Here is a 16,530-nt window from a genome sequence, read left to right on the forward strand (position 1 = left end):
GCCTTCAGTCTGAGGATTACAGAAAGTCCAGGGCAGACCTTTCTTGTATCATGAGAGATCAATACAGACCCTATAAAGCAGGAGGATGGCTCAGGGTGGGGCCTGTAGAATCTTTTAGATCTTGTTCATTGACCTGCTGCCATTGTGTGAGGGGCTTCTAGTGGTCAATGCAGAATCTATAAGTGTAAACAAGCATTAACATCAAAACTACCACTTTCAGGGACACCAGAACCTGCTTTGTTTAGAATGTTAAATGTATCTTTTCCAAAAAATTGACCAGCTTATCTAATCAAAATATTATAACTGTACATTAAACCTCACATAGAAGGATGTTAAAATTCTGTTAAACTTTCTGGAATTTTGTTTATCTAAATGATCTTAAAATTCTACACTTTGGAATACTGACTTCCATTCTTTAAAAGCTGTGCTTTTCTAGGTGGCCTATCCTAAATGTTTGTATTTAAATAAAGTCTTTTAAACTTACTTTCTAATCTTTTTGATTATCTTAGGTTGACACAACTATAGTCACCATGTTGTGAAAGAAATCTCAAAAACATATTCCTCTTTTGGGTGTCTCATAAACGGTTTAGCCACAGAGTCAAGGAGAGAACACTGGAGTGTCTGAGAACATGGGTCTTGACTAATTTTAATCAGTGTTCCTGGGCACAGAGGACATACCCTCCATTTCATTCCTGATGCAATATTTGATGTAGTTCATAGTACTATAATCTTGTTACTGTGATACACCAAAATATGAGGTTAAAAGACCTTTAAATCTTTTAGGAAGAAAAAGTGTTCTATGTTCCTCATCTTTTTGGGTTTTGTGGTCAGAAACATGCACTGGCAGACAGGATTTTTAAAGTTTCCAGCAATTTGTAGCTCAGGATTTGTGTCCAGTGTTTTTCTATCTCCTACCTCTGCAGCTGCCTTCTCTGACTCATGTTTTTCTCACATGAGCTGAGAATAAAATGTCTTCAGATTGGGAGTGTCCATGATTTCCGATGTATCTTACTCTGTTTAATGAATAGTATATGCATTTCAGTTTTTTGATGGCATCTAAAATATCCTAATTCTTATCTTGCCATTTGTGCATTTTACACAAATATTTAATAAAACTGTTATTAGCCAGGAAGGGCAATTCCCTTTTCTGATATTGCTAGCTGTGTTTCTTGGGTTGCCACTATTGCCACTGAATGAAAAAAACCTTTCCTTCACCAAACCAGGTAATTTGCAGCTCTCATAATCGCTTCGTGCTGTTGATGAGCAGTCATATGTTTTTCAATGCTATTTACAAAGTATGGTAAAATTGATGAGGAATATGCTTTTGATTGTTATACTAATAAAACAGGATATTTTGTGATTATATAGCTACACTTAAATATGTCAGGAAGAATGCAAGTAATTATTAAAATAATATTGTTAATAAAATGATGTAGAATTCCAAATCCTGGCTCATGAATCTGATGTACAGCTGAGGCCAAACAGTGTCACTGGTGCTTGGAGATAGAGGAACGTTTATTCAGTGGGGCCAAAGTAAGAATGTAGGACAGAAAATTTCTCAAATCCATCAACAAAGCAACATCAGGGGATATTTATTCAGCCAGAAGATAAGGAAAGGGGAGTTTAAGGGAATTGAGGGGAAAAGTGTGTATTTCTTCAGTCTCAGATAACATCTTGACCAACAAGACTTCTCGGTGTCAACAGCTGGTAACAATGTCCTTCAAGGCATGTATTTCTTCTGCAAAATGTTTCTGTGACCCTCGTGCTTGACAAAGAAAATTATCTCCTCCTGCTTGACAGAGAACAGTATATCAACCATTTATAATTGTATTGTAGAAACAAGGGATGCTGGCTTTTGTGCAAGCAAGCAAGGGTTTAATTAGAAATTTCATTATTTCAGTCGCTAAAAATGCCGGGGTGCTGAAATCTCAAGGGGCTTGGTTATAATAATACAACACTAAGCAATAGATATTATTATAAAACTGAGGAAATAAGTCTTATAAAACTTGATTTTTGTCTAAGGTAACATTCTGTAATGCAAAATAACATTGGTTTTGGAAATGGCTTCTTTCTTTGAAGACCTTATTTATTTATTTATTTTTTTCAGATATTTGATCTAAGCACATAGATTTTATGATTAGTTTTTAGTTCCTGGTTCACTTGATGATGTTTTTCGAAACTGACATTTCCATGATTGCATGGATGCCTTCGGGCCTGCAATATCATAAACAAGCTAAGATGAAAGAATAAGGAAGATGAACTTGATCTGCATTATCTGTCTCTGAGAGTGCTCAGGGGCTTCACCCTCAGCCTAAGGACAAACTGTCACTACTCAGAGCAATCTGAGATGTGCATTCAAATATATATATTTGTATGGTACCAGATAGCACCCAGTTCTCCATGCTCGTTCCAATCTATATGACCTCTATGGATTTTTCTTTTTTTGCTTTTCTCCCAGGTCGGCATCACGTTTTCAGATCCTATGATTATTTCATGGTGGCATTGATGGATTCGGCAAGTAAAACTACTAGACCCACAGTTACATCTAAAAAGCAGAAAGACAGCTACTAACTCTGTAGTATAAAGTATTTGGGGGCTAGGTGCAGCAGCCCACGCCTGTAATCCCAGCACTTTGTGGGGCCGAGGTGGGCAGATCACAAGGTCAGGAGATTGAGACCATCCTAGCTAACACAGTGAAATCCCGCCTCTACTAAAAATACAAAAAAAAAAAAAAAAAAAAAATAGCCGGGCGTGGTGGCGGGTGGCTGTAGTCCCAGCTACTTGAGAGGCTGAGGCAAGAGAATGGTGTGAACTCGGGAGACAGAGCTTGCAGTGAGCCGAGATCGCGCCACTGCACTCCAGCCTGGGCGACAGAGCGAGACTCCGTTTCAAATAATAATAATAATAATAATAATAATAATAATAAGTATTTGGATATTCTATATGTAATTCATTATCTGAAATTTATTTAACTATCTTGTACTTTATTTGTTAACTCCAATCTGTAAGAAACATAGTTCTCTCCAGTCCAGGCTCAACACCAATGCCCTCCAGAGTCTCCTTGGAGAGGCAGGGCTCATGCTGATGTAGGAGAAACACTTTTTTATCAGTATATAGAGTTGTTTAGAGTGAAGAGCATACATTAGAGGTGATGAACTGGATATCTCACGTGGTAAGAGAACAAAATATTAAAATTTTAATCTCTTTTCTATTATTTTTCTCTCTTTTGGGTATATGAACTATCATATAAGATGATAAAAATAAAATAATTCAGATATAGTTATTAAATAATTTCATGAATATTAGTATTTTATGTCCAAATATTGTTTTACTTATATGGGATTGTGAACCGTAAGATGTGGAGACCATTGAGCCTTTACGGCAATATTCTTCTGGCAATTCTCTGGCTTTTTATTGTTAGCAAACTTCTGAATGATTCTACTCTGAGGTCATGCCAAGGTGGTCTTCTGTTGTTGGATAAATTCCTCCATCAGGGAAGAAATAAGTTTACTTGGGCTGTGTTTTTTTGCTATCTGGGGGGCTGAAAAACACTAAGTGTTGGTCTCTTTTTTTTTCTCAGTTGAGTTAGGGGAATAACATACATTGCCACAAAACAATTCTTTCAGTTCTGGAGTCCTTAAACAGATTGTCTCCTTCCTACCACCTTTCAGAGCTCTCCTTTCAAGGCTTCCTGTGTGATTTTCAAGGTTTATAGCTGTAGTTAGTGGAGAAATGCAGCGGGAAATGGGTCTGTTATAAGAAAAATTTTAGACTGTAATGTTTCCCTGTCCCACAATCTGGAAGGGAGCTGAGACCAAATAATGACCCGACCAATCCAGCTTGGCAAGTAGATAAGTGTATTAAGACTTACATGTGGGACCCTCCTAGGAGGCAGCAGGACAGCTTTAGAGTCCACATCACCTCCCATCTTTAAGCTGCTTTTGAGCTAATTTTACAGCTCTTGGCCTACTGTGTGTGTATCATGGGACTCTCCCTTGGTATGTTCTCAGATACTCTCTAGGATGTTTGCATTCTCAGAAACAACTGCTCCTCAGCTGATCCCTATGGCCTTGGCTCACTACCTGGCATTCAGTGCTCAAGCAGTGGATATACACCTTGAAGTAATCTAGTGGAGGACTTGTCACACTACAGGGTCTACATCGTCCTTTCCAGACTCAAAGTTTCTACTCGCAGACTTTTTTGTTGACTCAGGATTCTTCTGACACCCTGAACTAATTTATTTAAGATTGCCTGGAAAGTCTTCCAACAAATCAGTAATCAAATGTATTCCTTATATCCTATATCATCTTGAACATAATGGAATACATGACCCAAACAAACTCACCAGTGTTAGTCCACCAGTGTTGCCATACCACAAAACAAGAGAAACATGAGAATATAGAAAAGAAACCGTGTGTGCTGCCTTCTATTACATTATAACAACATCAGCAAATAACTGACACCCCCTCCCTGATTTTCAGGCATTAAAATTAAGGTTCTGTGGGTTAATCTTATTTCAATGTGGAGGGCTGTTTCTTTTTGATGACATTAACCATTTAAGTTTGTAATCTTTGAGTAAGCAGATTGTCCTACATACTGCGGGTGGGGCCTCATCCAGTCATCTGAAGGTTTAAATAAAACAAACAAGCCAGCCTTCCTGAGCAAGAGAAATATCTCCATTCGATCGCTTTTGTACTTTATCTGCACAATTAACTGTGTCAAATTTTTCTCAAAATTAAAAGTGGAATTGCCCTCTCAGATCTCAATCTTGATCTTCTCAGCCCACACTGCAGATTTGGACTTGCCAGTCTCCATAATAAAATGAGCCTATATATATATATACACACACACACATACATATATATATACACACACATATACACACACATATATACACACACACATATATACACACATATAATATGTATTATAAATATTACTGAATTATACACTACATATATTAAGGTTAAATGAGTTCATAAGGGAGAGCCCTTATTCTGGTAGGAGTGGTATCCTTATAAGAAGAGGAAGAGACACCAGAAAGTTCTTTCTCCACACACAGAGAGGAAAGCTATATGAGAACACAGAAGGGAGCCTCCTATAAGCCAGAAAGAGAGGGGTTACCGGAAACCAACCCTGCATAATAGGACCTTGATCTTGGACTTAAAGCATCCAGAATTGTAGAAAAATAATTGTATGCTGTTTAATCCACCCAGTTTGTGGTACTTGTTATGAAAACTTGAGATAAGTTAGACAATATACCATTGGCTCTATTTCTCTAAAGAATCTTGGCTAATACAGATTTTGGTACTAAGAGTGGTTCTAACAGGAGTGACCTTGGTAAATCTTATTATTTGGTTCTGAAGTTTCTGTATTGGGCTCAATAATTTGATTAAATTCAGACACTATTAATTATTTCCAGTAGTAATAAGAGCATTGATAGTACATGTCATGATATGGCAAAAAGGTGCAGAATACTGCCATTGAATACCCCTAATGAAGCATTTTTAGAATCAAGAACCTGGACAACCATGCACATAATACTTTGAAACATTTTTGTCAAAATAAAAATATATGAATATTGACTGGTTGTATGTAATGTCAGTGGACAAAGTGGAGAAAGAAAAGAATGAGCTCAGAAAAAACAATGTATGCCAAATGCCACGTTAATGACCTTAAAGCTTCTGTGTCTGCCATGGAGATGCTTATCTCCAGTAACCACAAGGCCAAGATTGCTGAAAACCAAATGCAGAATCTCATCCTGTGAGTACCCGAATTACAACACACATTAAATTACCAGACTAGTGTCATGTCAAATACCAAAACAAAGACAGAAGAGACTGGGAATCTATATTCAGCATTCTTAAAGAAAATAATTTCTGACTAATAATTTTATATCCAGCCAAATTAAGCTTCATAAGTGAAGGAGAAATAAGATCCTTTTCAGGCAAGCAAACACTAATGAAATTTGTTACCACCAGACCTGCCTTACAAGAGTTCCTGAAGGGAGTGCTACATATGGAAATAAAAGACTGTTATCAGCCATTATAGAAACACATTTAAGTACACAGACCAGTGACACTATACAGCAACCACACAAACAAGTCTGCATAATAACCAGCTAACACCATAACAGGATGAAGTCTGCGCATATCAATACTAACCTTGAATGTAAGTGAGCTAAATGCCCCAATTAAAAGGCATAGAGTAACAAGTTAGACAAAGAAGCAAGACCCAATGGTGTGCTGTCTTTGAGGGAAACATCTCACATGCAACAATACCTGTAGGCTCAAAGAAAAGGGATGGAGAAAAATCTACCAAGCAAACAGAAAAAAGCCTGGGGTTGCTATTTCACTCCAGACAAAACACACTTCAAACTAACAAAGGTCAAAAAAGACAAAGAAGGACATTACATAATGGTAAAGAACTCAAACAAAAAGACCTAACTATCCTAACTATATATTCATGCATCACAGGAGCACCCAGGTTCATGAAACTAATTCTTGGAGACTGTGAAGAAACAGATAACCACACAGTAATAGTGGGAGACTTCAGCAATGAATTCAGAGTGATTAGACAGATCACTGAGGCAGAAAACTTACAAAGGTATTCAGGACCTGAACTCGATACTTGACCAAATGAACCTAATAGACATCTACAGAACTCTCCACCCCCAAACACCAGAATACATATTCTTCTCATCTGCACGTGCCACACACACTGTAAGACTGACTGCACAATTAGACATAAAATAATCTTCATCAAATTTTTAAAAAATCATACCAACCACACTCACAGACCAGAGAGAAAGAAAAATAGAAATTAACACTAAGAACATTGATCAAAATCATACAATTACTTGGAAATTAAACAACATGTTCCTGAATGACTTTTGGGTAAACAATGAAATTAAAGCAGAAATTATGAAAGTCTTTGAAACTATAAAGATACAACATACAAGAATCTCTGGAACACAGCTAAAGCAGTGTTAAGAGAGAAACTTATACACTAAACATCCACATCAAAAAGTTAGAAAGATCTGAAATTGACAACCTAACATCACAACTGGAGGAACTAGAGAAACAAGAACAAACCAACCCCAAAGCCAGCAGAAGACAAGAAATAACCGAAATCAGATCCGAACTGAAGGAAACTGAGATTTTCAAAACCCATATAATAGATCAATAAATTCAGAAGTTGGTTATTTGAAAGAATTAATAAGATAGATAGACTACCAGCTAGAAGAGTAAATAAAAAAAAGAGGAAAGGTTCAAATAAACAATCAGAAAAGGACATTACCACTGATGCCACAGAAATACAAAATACCCTAAGAGAAAACTACAAGCTTCTGTACATACAAGCTAGAAAACCTAGAAGAAATAGATACATTCCTGGAAATATACAACCTCCCAAGCTGAACCAGGAAGAAATTGAATCCCTGAACAGACCAATAACGTGTTCCAAAATTGAATCAGTAAGAAAATACCTACCCACCAGAAAAATCCCAGGACCAGATGGATTCACAGCAAAATTTTACTAGATGTGTAAAGAAGAGCTTGTACCATTCCTATTGAAATTATTTTTAAAAATTGAAGAGAAAGGACTCTTCCTGTAACTCATTCTGTGAGGCCAACATTATTATCATATCAAAACCTGGAAGAGATACAGCAAAGAAAGAAAACTTCAGGCCAGTATTCTTGATGAATATAGATAGAAATATTTTCAACAAAATACTAGTAGGCAGAATGTAGCACCACATCAAAAAGCTAATTCACCATGATCAAGTAGTCTTTATCCTTGGGCTGCAAGGTTGGTTTAGCATACACAAATAAAAAACTGTGGAGAAACCTCTGCAGACGCAAACGACTCTGTCTGACAGCTTTGAAGAGAGCAGTGGATCTCCCAACACGGAGGTTGAGATCTGAGAAGGGACAGACTCCCTGCTCAAGTGGGTCCCTGACCCCTGAGTAGCCTAACTGGGAGACATCACCCACTAGGGGCAGTCTGATACCCCACACCTCACAGGGTGGAGTACACCCCTGAGAGGAAGCCTCCAAAGCAAGAATCAGACAGGTACACTCGCTGTTCAGCAATATTCTATCTTCTGCAGCCTCTGCTGCTGACACCCAGGCAAACAGGGTCTGGAGTGGACCTCAAGCAATCTCCAACAGACCTGCAGCTGAGGGTCCTGACTGTTAGAAGGAAAACTATCAAACAGGAAGGACACCTACACCAAAACCCCATCAGTACGTCACCATCATCATCAAAGACCAGAGGCAGATAAAACCACAAAGATGGGGAAAAAGCAGGGCAGAAAAGCTGGAAATTAAAAAAATAAGAGCGCATCTCCCCCGGCAAAGGAGCGCAGCTCATCGCCAGCAACGGATCAAAGCTGGACGGAGAATGACTTTGACGAGATGAGAGAAGAAGGCTTCAGTCCATCAAACTTCTCAGAGCTAAAGGAGGAATTACGTACCCAGCGCAAAGAAACTAAAAATCTTGAAAAAAAAGTGGAAGAATTGATGGCTAGAGTAATTAATGCAGAGAAAGTCATAAACGAAATGAAAGAGATGAAAACCATGACACGAGAAATACGTGACAAATGCACAAGCTTCAGTAACCGACTCGATCAACTGGAAGAAAGAGTGTCAGCGATTGAGGATCAAATGAACAAAATGAAGCGAGAAGAGAAACCAAAAGTAAAAAGAAGAAAAAGAAATGAACAAAGCCTGCAAGAAGTATGGGATTATGTAAAAAGACCAAATCTACGTCTGATTGGGGTGCCTGAAAGTGAGGGGGAAAATGGAACCAAGTTGGAAAACACTCTTCAGGATATCATCCAGGAGAACTTCCCCAACCTAGTAGGACAGGCCAACATTCAAATCCAGGAAATATAGAGAACGCCACAAAGATACTCCTCAACAAGAGCAACGCAAAGCCACATAATTGGCAGATTCACCAAAGTTGAAATGAAGGAAAAAATGTTAAGGGCAGCCAGAGAGAAAGGTCGGGTTACCCACAAAGGGAAGCCCATCAGACTAACAGCAGATCTCTCGGCAGAAACTCTACAAGCCAGAAGAGAGTGGGGGCCAATATTCAACATTCTTAAAGAATTTTAAACCCAGAATTTCATATCCAGCCAAACTAAGTTTCATCAGTAAAGGAGAAATAAAATCCTTTACAGATAAGCAAATGCTTAGAGATTTTGTCACCACTAGGCCTGCCTTACAAGAGACCCTGAAGGAAGCACTAAACATGGAAAGGAACAACCGGTACCAGCCATTGAAAAAACATGCCAGAATGTAAAGACCATTTAGGCTAGGAAGAAACTGCATCAACTAACGAGCAAAACAACCAGCTAATATCATAATGGCAGGATCAAGTTCACACATAACAATATTAACCTTAAATGTAAATGGACTAAATGCTCCAATTAAAAGACACAGATTGGCAAACTGGATAAAGAGTGAAGACCCATCAGTCTGCTGTATTCAGGAGACCCATCTCACATGCAGAGACATACATAGGCTCAAAATAAAGGGATGGAGGAAGATTTACCAAGCAAATGGAGAACCAAAAAAAGCAGGGGTTGCAATACTAGTCTCTGATAAAACAGACTTTAAACCATCAAACATCAAAAGAGACAAAGAAGGCCATTACATAATGGTAAAGGGATCAATTCAACAGGAAGAGCTAACTATCCTAAATATATATGCACCCAATACAGGAGCACCCAGATTCATAAAGCAAGTCCTTAGAGACTTACAAAGAGACTTAGACTCCCATACAATAATAATAGGAGACTTCAACACTCCACTGTCAACATTAGACAGATCAACGAGACAGAAAGTTAACCAGGATATCCAGGAATTGAACTCATCTCTGCAGCAAGCAGACCTAATAGACATCTATAGAATTCTCCACCCCAAATCAACAGAATATACATTCTTCTCAGCACCACATCGCACTTATTCCAAAATTGACCACATAGTTGGAAGTAAAGCACTCCTCAGCAAATGTACAAGAATAGAAATTATAACAAACTGTCTCTCAGACCACAGTGCAATCAAACTAGAACTGAGGACTAAGAAACTCAATCAAAACTGCTCAACTACATGGAAACTGAACAACCTGCTCCTGAATGACTACTGGGTACATAACGAAATGAAGGCAGAAATCAAGATGTTCTTTGAAACCAATGAGAACAAAGATACAACATACCAGAATCTCTGGGACACATTTAAAGCAGTGTGTAGAGGGAAATTTATAGCACTAAATGCCCACAAGAGAAAGCAGGAAAGATCTAAAATTGACACTCTAACATCACAATTAAAAGAACTAGAGAAGCAAGAGCAAACACATTCAAAAGCTAGCAGAAGGCAAGAAATAACTAAGATCAGAGCAGAACTGAAGGAGATAAAGACACAAAAAACCCTCCAAAAAATCAATGAATCCAGGAGTTGGTTTTTTGAAAAGATCAACAAAATTGACAGACCGCTAGCAAGACTAATAAAGAAGAAAAGGGAGAAGAATCAAATAGATGCAATAAAAAATGATAAAGGGGATATCACCACCGACCCCACAGAAATACAAACTACCATCAGAGAATACTATAAACTCCTCTACACAAATAAAGTAGAAAACCTAGAAGAAATGGCTAAATTCCTGGACACGTACACCCTCCGAAGACTAAACCAGGAGGAAGTTGAATCCCTGAATAGACCAATAACAGGCTCTGAAATTGAGGCAATAATTAATAGCCTACCAACCAAAAAACGTCCAGTACCAGATGGATTCATAGCCAAATTATACCAGAGGTACAAGAAAGAGCTGGTACCATTCCTTCTGAAACTATTCCAATCAATAGAAAAAGAGAGAATCCTCCCTAATTCATTTTATGAGGCCAACATCATCCTGATACCACAGCCTGGCAGAGACACAACAAAAAAAGAGAATTTTAGAACAATATCCCTGATGAACATCAATGCAAAAATCCTCAATAAAATACTGGCAAACCGAATCCAGCAGCACAACAAAAAGCTTATCCACCATGATCAAGTGGGCTTCATCCCTGGGATGCAAGGCTGGTTCAACATTCGCAAATCAATAAACATAATCCAGCATATAAACAGAACCAAAGACAAGAACCACATGATTATCTCAATAGATGCAGAAAAGGCTTTTGACAAAATTCAACAGCCCTTCATGCTAAAAACGCTCAATAAATTCGGTATTGATGGAACGTACCTCAAAATAATAAGAGCTATTTATGACAAACCCACAGCCAATATCATACTGAATGGGCAAAAACTGGAAAAATTCCCTTTGAAAACTGGCACAAGACAGGGATGCCCTCTCTCACCACTCCTATTCAACATAGTGTTGGAAGTTCTGGCTAGGGCAATCAGGCAAGAGAAAGAAATCAAGGGTATTCAGTTAGGAAAAGAAGAAGTCAAATTGTCCCTCTTTGCAGATGACATGATTGTATATTTAGAAAATCCCATTGTCTCAGCCCAAAATCTCCTTAAGCTGATAAGCAACTTCAGCAAAGTCTCTGGATACAAAATTAATGTGCAAAAATCACAAGCATTCTTATACACCAGTAACAGACAAACAGAGAGCCAAGTCATGAATGAACTTCCATTCACAATTGCTTCAAAGAGAATAAAATACCTAGGAATCCAACTTTCAAGGGATGTAAAGGACCTCTTCAAGGAGAACTACAAACCACTGCTCAGTGAAATAAAAGAGGACACAAACAAATGGAAGAACATACCATGCTCATGGATAGGAAGAATCAATATCGTGAAAATGGCCATACTGCCCAAGGTAATTTATAGATTCAATGCCATCCCCATCAAGCTACCAATGAGTTTCTTCACAGAATTGGAAAAAACTGCTTTAAAGTTCATATGGAACCAAAAAAGAGCCCACATCTCCAAGACAATCCTAAGTCAAAAGAACAAAGCTGGAGGCATCACGCTACCTGACTTCAAACTATACTACAAGGCTACAGTAACCAAAACAGCATGGTACTGGTACCAAAACAGAGATATAGACCAATGGAACAGAACAGAGTCCTCAGAAATAATACCACACATCTACAGCGATCTGATCTTTGACAAACCTGAGAGAAACAACAAATGGGGAAAGGATTCCCTATTTAATAAATGGCGCTGGGAAAATTGGCTAGCCATATGTAGAAAGCTGAAACTGGATCCTTTCCTTACTCTTTATACGAAAATTAATTCAAGATGGATTAGAGACTTAAATGTTAGACCTAATACCATAAAAACCCTAGAGGAAAACCTAGGTAGTACCATTCAGGACATAGGCATGGGCAAACACTTCATGTCTAAAACACCAAAAGCAACGGCAGCAAAAGCCAAAATTGACAAATGGGATCTCATTAAACTAAAGAGCTTCTGCACTGCAAAAGAAACTACCATCAGAGTGAACAGGCAACCTACAGAATGGGAGAAAATTTTTGCAATCTACTCATCTGACAAAGGGCTAATATCCAGAACCTACAAAGAACTCAAACAAATTTACAAGAAAAAAACAACCCCATCAAAAAGTGGGCAAAGGATATGAACAGACATTTCTCAAAAGAAGACATTCGTACAGCCAACAGACATATGAAAAAATGCTCATCATCACTGGCCATCAGATAAATGCAAATCAAAACCACAATGAGGTACCATCTCACACCAGTTAGAATGGCGATCATTAAAAAGTCAGAAAACAACAGGTGCTGGAGAGGATGTGCAGAAATAGGAACACTTTTACACTGCTGGTGGGATTGTAAACTAGTTCAACCATTATGGAAAACAGTATGGCGATTCCTCAAAGATCTAGAACTAGATGTACCATATGACCCAGCCATCCTATTACTGGGGATATACCCAAAGGATTATAAATCATGCTGCTATAAAGACACATGCACACGTATGTTTATTGCGGCACTATTCACAATAGCAAAGACTTGGAATCAACCCAAATGTCCATCAGTGACAGACTGGATTAAGAAAATGTGGCACATATACACCATGGAATACTATGCAGCCATAAAAAAGGATGAGTTTGTGTCCTTTGTAGGGACATGGATGCAGCTGGAAACCATCATTCTTAGCAAACTATCACAAGAACAGAAAACCAAACATCGCATGTTCTCACTCATAGGTGGGAACTGAACAGTAAGATCACTTGGACTCGGGAAGGGGAACATCACACACCGGGGCCTATCATGGGGAGGGGGCAGGAGGGAGGGATTGCATTGGGAGTTATACCTGATGTAAATGACGAGTTGATGGGTGCTGACGAGTTGATGGGTGCAGCACAGCAACATGGCACAAGTATACATATGTAAGAAACCTGCACGTTATGCACATGTACCCTAGAACTTAAAGTATAAAAAAAAACAAACAAACTGTGATTTACCACATAAACATAACCCAAACCAAAAACTACATAATCATCTCAGTAGATGCAGAAAAAGCTTTTGATAGTATTCAACACTCCTTAATGTTAAAAACTCTAAAGAAACTAGGCATTGAAGAAGCATACCACTAAATAATAAAAGTCTTCTATGAAAAACTCACAGCCGACATCATCCTAAATGACTGAAAGCTAGAGGCATTCCCCTAGAGAAACAGAAGAAGACAGGGATATCCTCTGTTATCACTTCTATTCAACATAGTACTGAAAGTCATCGTCACAGAAATCAGGCATGAGAAAGAAATAAAAGGCATCCAAATAGGAAGAGAGGAAGTGAAACTATCACTGTTTGCAGATAATATAATTACATACCTAGGAAACCCCATAGTCTCTGCCCCAAAATTCCTAGATCTGATCAACTTCAGCAAATTTCAGGATACAAAAATCAATGGACAAAAATCAGTAGCATTCCCATACACCAACAACATCCAAACTGACAGCCAAATCAAGAATGCAATTCTATTCACAACAGCCACAAAAAGAAAAAATAATACCTAGGAATGCAGCTAACAAACAATGTAAAAGATCTCCACGATGAGAATTACAAAACACTGCTCAAAGTAATTAGAGATGACACAAACAAATGGAAAAACATTTCATGCTCATGGATAGGAAGAATCAATATTGTTAAAATGGCCATACTGCCCATAACAATTTACAGATTCAGTGCTATTTCTATCAAACTGCCAATGACATTCTTCATAGAATTAGAAACAACTATTTTAAAATTCATATGAAACAAAAAAAGGCCAAATAGCCAAGGTAATCCTAAGCAAAAAGAACAAAGTTGGAGACATCACATTCCCTGACTTCAAACTGTACTATACAGTAACTAAAACACCATGGTACTGGTACAAAAATAGACACATAAACCAATGGAACAAAATAGAGATCCAGAAATAATGCCATACATCTTTAATCTTCTCATCTTCAATAAAATTGACCACAACAAGCAATGAGGAAAAGACTCCCAGTGCAAAAATGGTACTGGGATAACTAGCTAGCCATGTACAGAAGAGTGATGGGTACTCATCCCTTATACCATATACAAAAATCAACTCAAAGTGGAATAAATACTTAAATATAAAATCTAATCTATTAAAAACTCTGAAGATAACCTAGGAAATACCATTCCGGACATGGCCTTGGAAAATATTTTATGATGAAGACATCACAAGTAATTGTAACAAAAAGAAAAATTGACAAAGGAGACCTAGTTAAACTAAAGAGCTTCTGCACAGAAAAGGGAAACTATCGACAGAGTAAACAGACAATCTACAGAATGGGAAAATAGTATTTGTGAAGTATGCATCTGACAAAGGTCTAATATTCAGCATATATAAGAAACTTAAATACATGTACAAGCAAAAACAAAAATCTCCATTAATAAGTTGGCAAAGGACATGAACAAAAGAAGACACACACAGCCAATGAGCAGATGAAAAAAATGCTGAACATCAGTAATCATTAGAGGAATGCAAATCAAAACCACAATGAGATACCATCTCACACCAGTCAGAATGGCTTTTATTAAAATGTCAAATAAAAAAAGATGCTGTCAAAGTTGTGGAGAAAAGGGAATGCTTATATACTGCTAGTGGGAATGTAAATTACTTCAGCCACTGTGGAAAGCAGTTTGGCAATTTCTGAAATAACTCAAGGCAGAATTACCATTCAACCTTACAATCCCATTATTAGGTATATACCCAAAGGAATATAAATTGCTCTACCATAAAGACACATTCACATGTATGTTCATCACAGCACTATTTGCAATAGCAAAGACATGGAACCCGTCTAAATGTCCATCAGTGATAGACTGAATAAAGAAAACATAGTACCTATACACTATGGAATACTGCACAGCCATAAAAAATAGTATCATGTCCTTTGCAGCAACATGGATGGAGCTAGAGGCCATTATCTTAAGTTAACTAGCACAGGAACAGAAAACTAAATATCACATGTTTTTATTTATTGGGGGAGATTAACATTGAGTATGTATGGATACAAAGAAGGGAACAACAGGCCTCAGGACGTACTTGAGGGTGGAGGGTAGGAGTAGGGTGAGGACAAAAGGCTACTCTCAGGTACTATGTTTATTACCTGGTTGATGAAACAATCTGTATGCCAAATTCCTGTGACACACAAGTTACCTATATAACAAACCTGCACATGTACCCCTGAACCTAAAATAAACTTTTAAAAAAGAAAACAAGAAGAGAATCAAAGTAATAGACTGCAAAACCGATACTAGAGAAGGGAGTAATATAGGCAAAAAGGGCCAAAAACTGGTTTAGCACATGTAGAAAATGAATAGAAAAATGAGAGAAGTCCTTTCTTGTGAGTAATTACTTTAAGATAAATGGGCTAAACTATTCAATGAAAACCACAGAATGGATAATAGAAATCATCATCTAACCGTATGCTTTCTACATAACATTGAAAAGCTCAAATAGTTTAAAAGTGAAAGAATCAAAAAGGATATTACATGCAAATCATAATCAAAGGAAAGGTGGTTAGTATACTAACATCAGAAAATAACAGGCTTCACATCAAAGTTGTAACAAGAGACAAAGAGCATTATGTATTGATAATAGAGTCAATCCAGTAAGAAGATACAACAATTATAAGCATATGCATATGTTACAGAAGAACCCTCAAATATATGAAAATATATTAAATATTCAATATGTTAAAAATGGACAGAATTTAAGAGAAAATGAACAATTCTACAGTAACAAATAAATACCTCAATACCACATCAGGCAGAACATCAACAAGTAATAGGGGACTGGTAAAACACTGTAAACAAACTAGACCTAACAAATATATATATGAAACACTCTACCCACCCCCACAAAAAAAGTAGAATACTTTCTTTTCAAGTGCACATGGAACAATTTCCAGGAGACATTATATATTATTAGGTCACAAAACAATTCTCAATTAATTTGAAAATAATTAAAAGAAATCAAATAATTTTCTCTGGCCAAATGGAATAACATGAGAAATTAGTATCAAAAGGAAAAC

At 37.4% G+C, this 16,530-nt stretch overlaps 1 long non-coding RNA gene across 1 annotated transcript in view; it reads right to left on the bottom strand.

Annotated features, from left to right (window-relative positions):
• Window positions 1-1,493: 1,493 nt before the first annotated feature.
• The window catches only part of LOC105482981 (uncharacterized), a 43,790-nt gene continuing 28,753 nt past the window's right edge, over window positions 1,494-16,530 (bottom strand). Inside the window, exon 4 of the long non-coding RNA XR_987963.2 lies at window positions 1,494-1,789. This is a non-coding gene — a long non-coding RNA (uncharacterized lncRNA). The remainder of the gene's footprint in view (window positions 1,790-16,530) is intronic.

Source organism: Macaca nemestrina, chromosome 18 (genome assembly GCF_043159975.1).
Source record: "Macaca nemestrina isolate mMacNem1 chromosome 18, mMacNem.hap1, whole genome shotgun sequence".
NCBI lineage: Eukaryota > Metazoa > Chordata > Mammalia > Primates > Cercopithecidae > Macaca > Macaca nemestrina.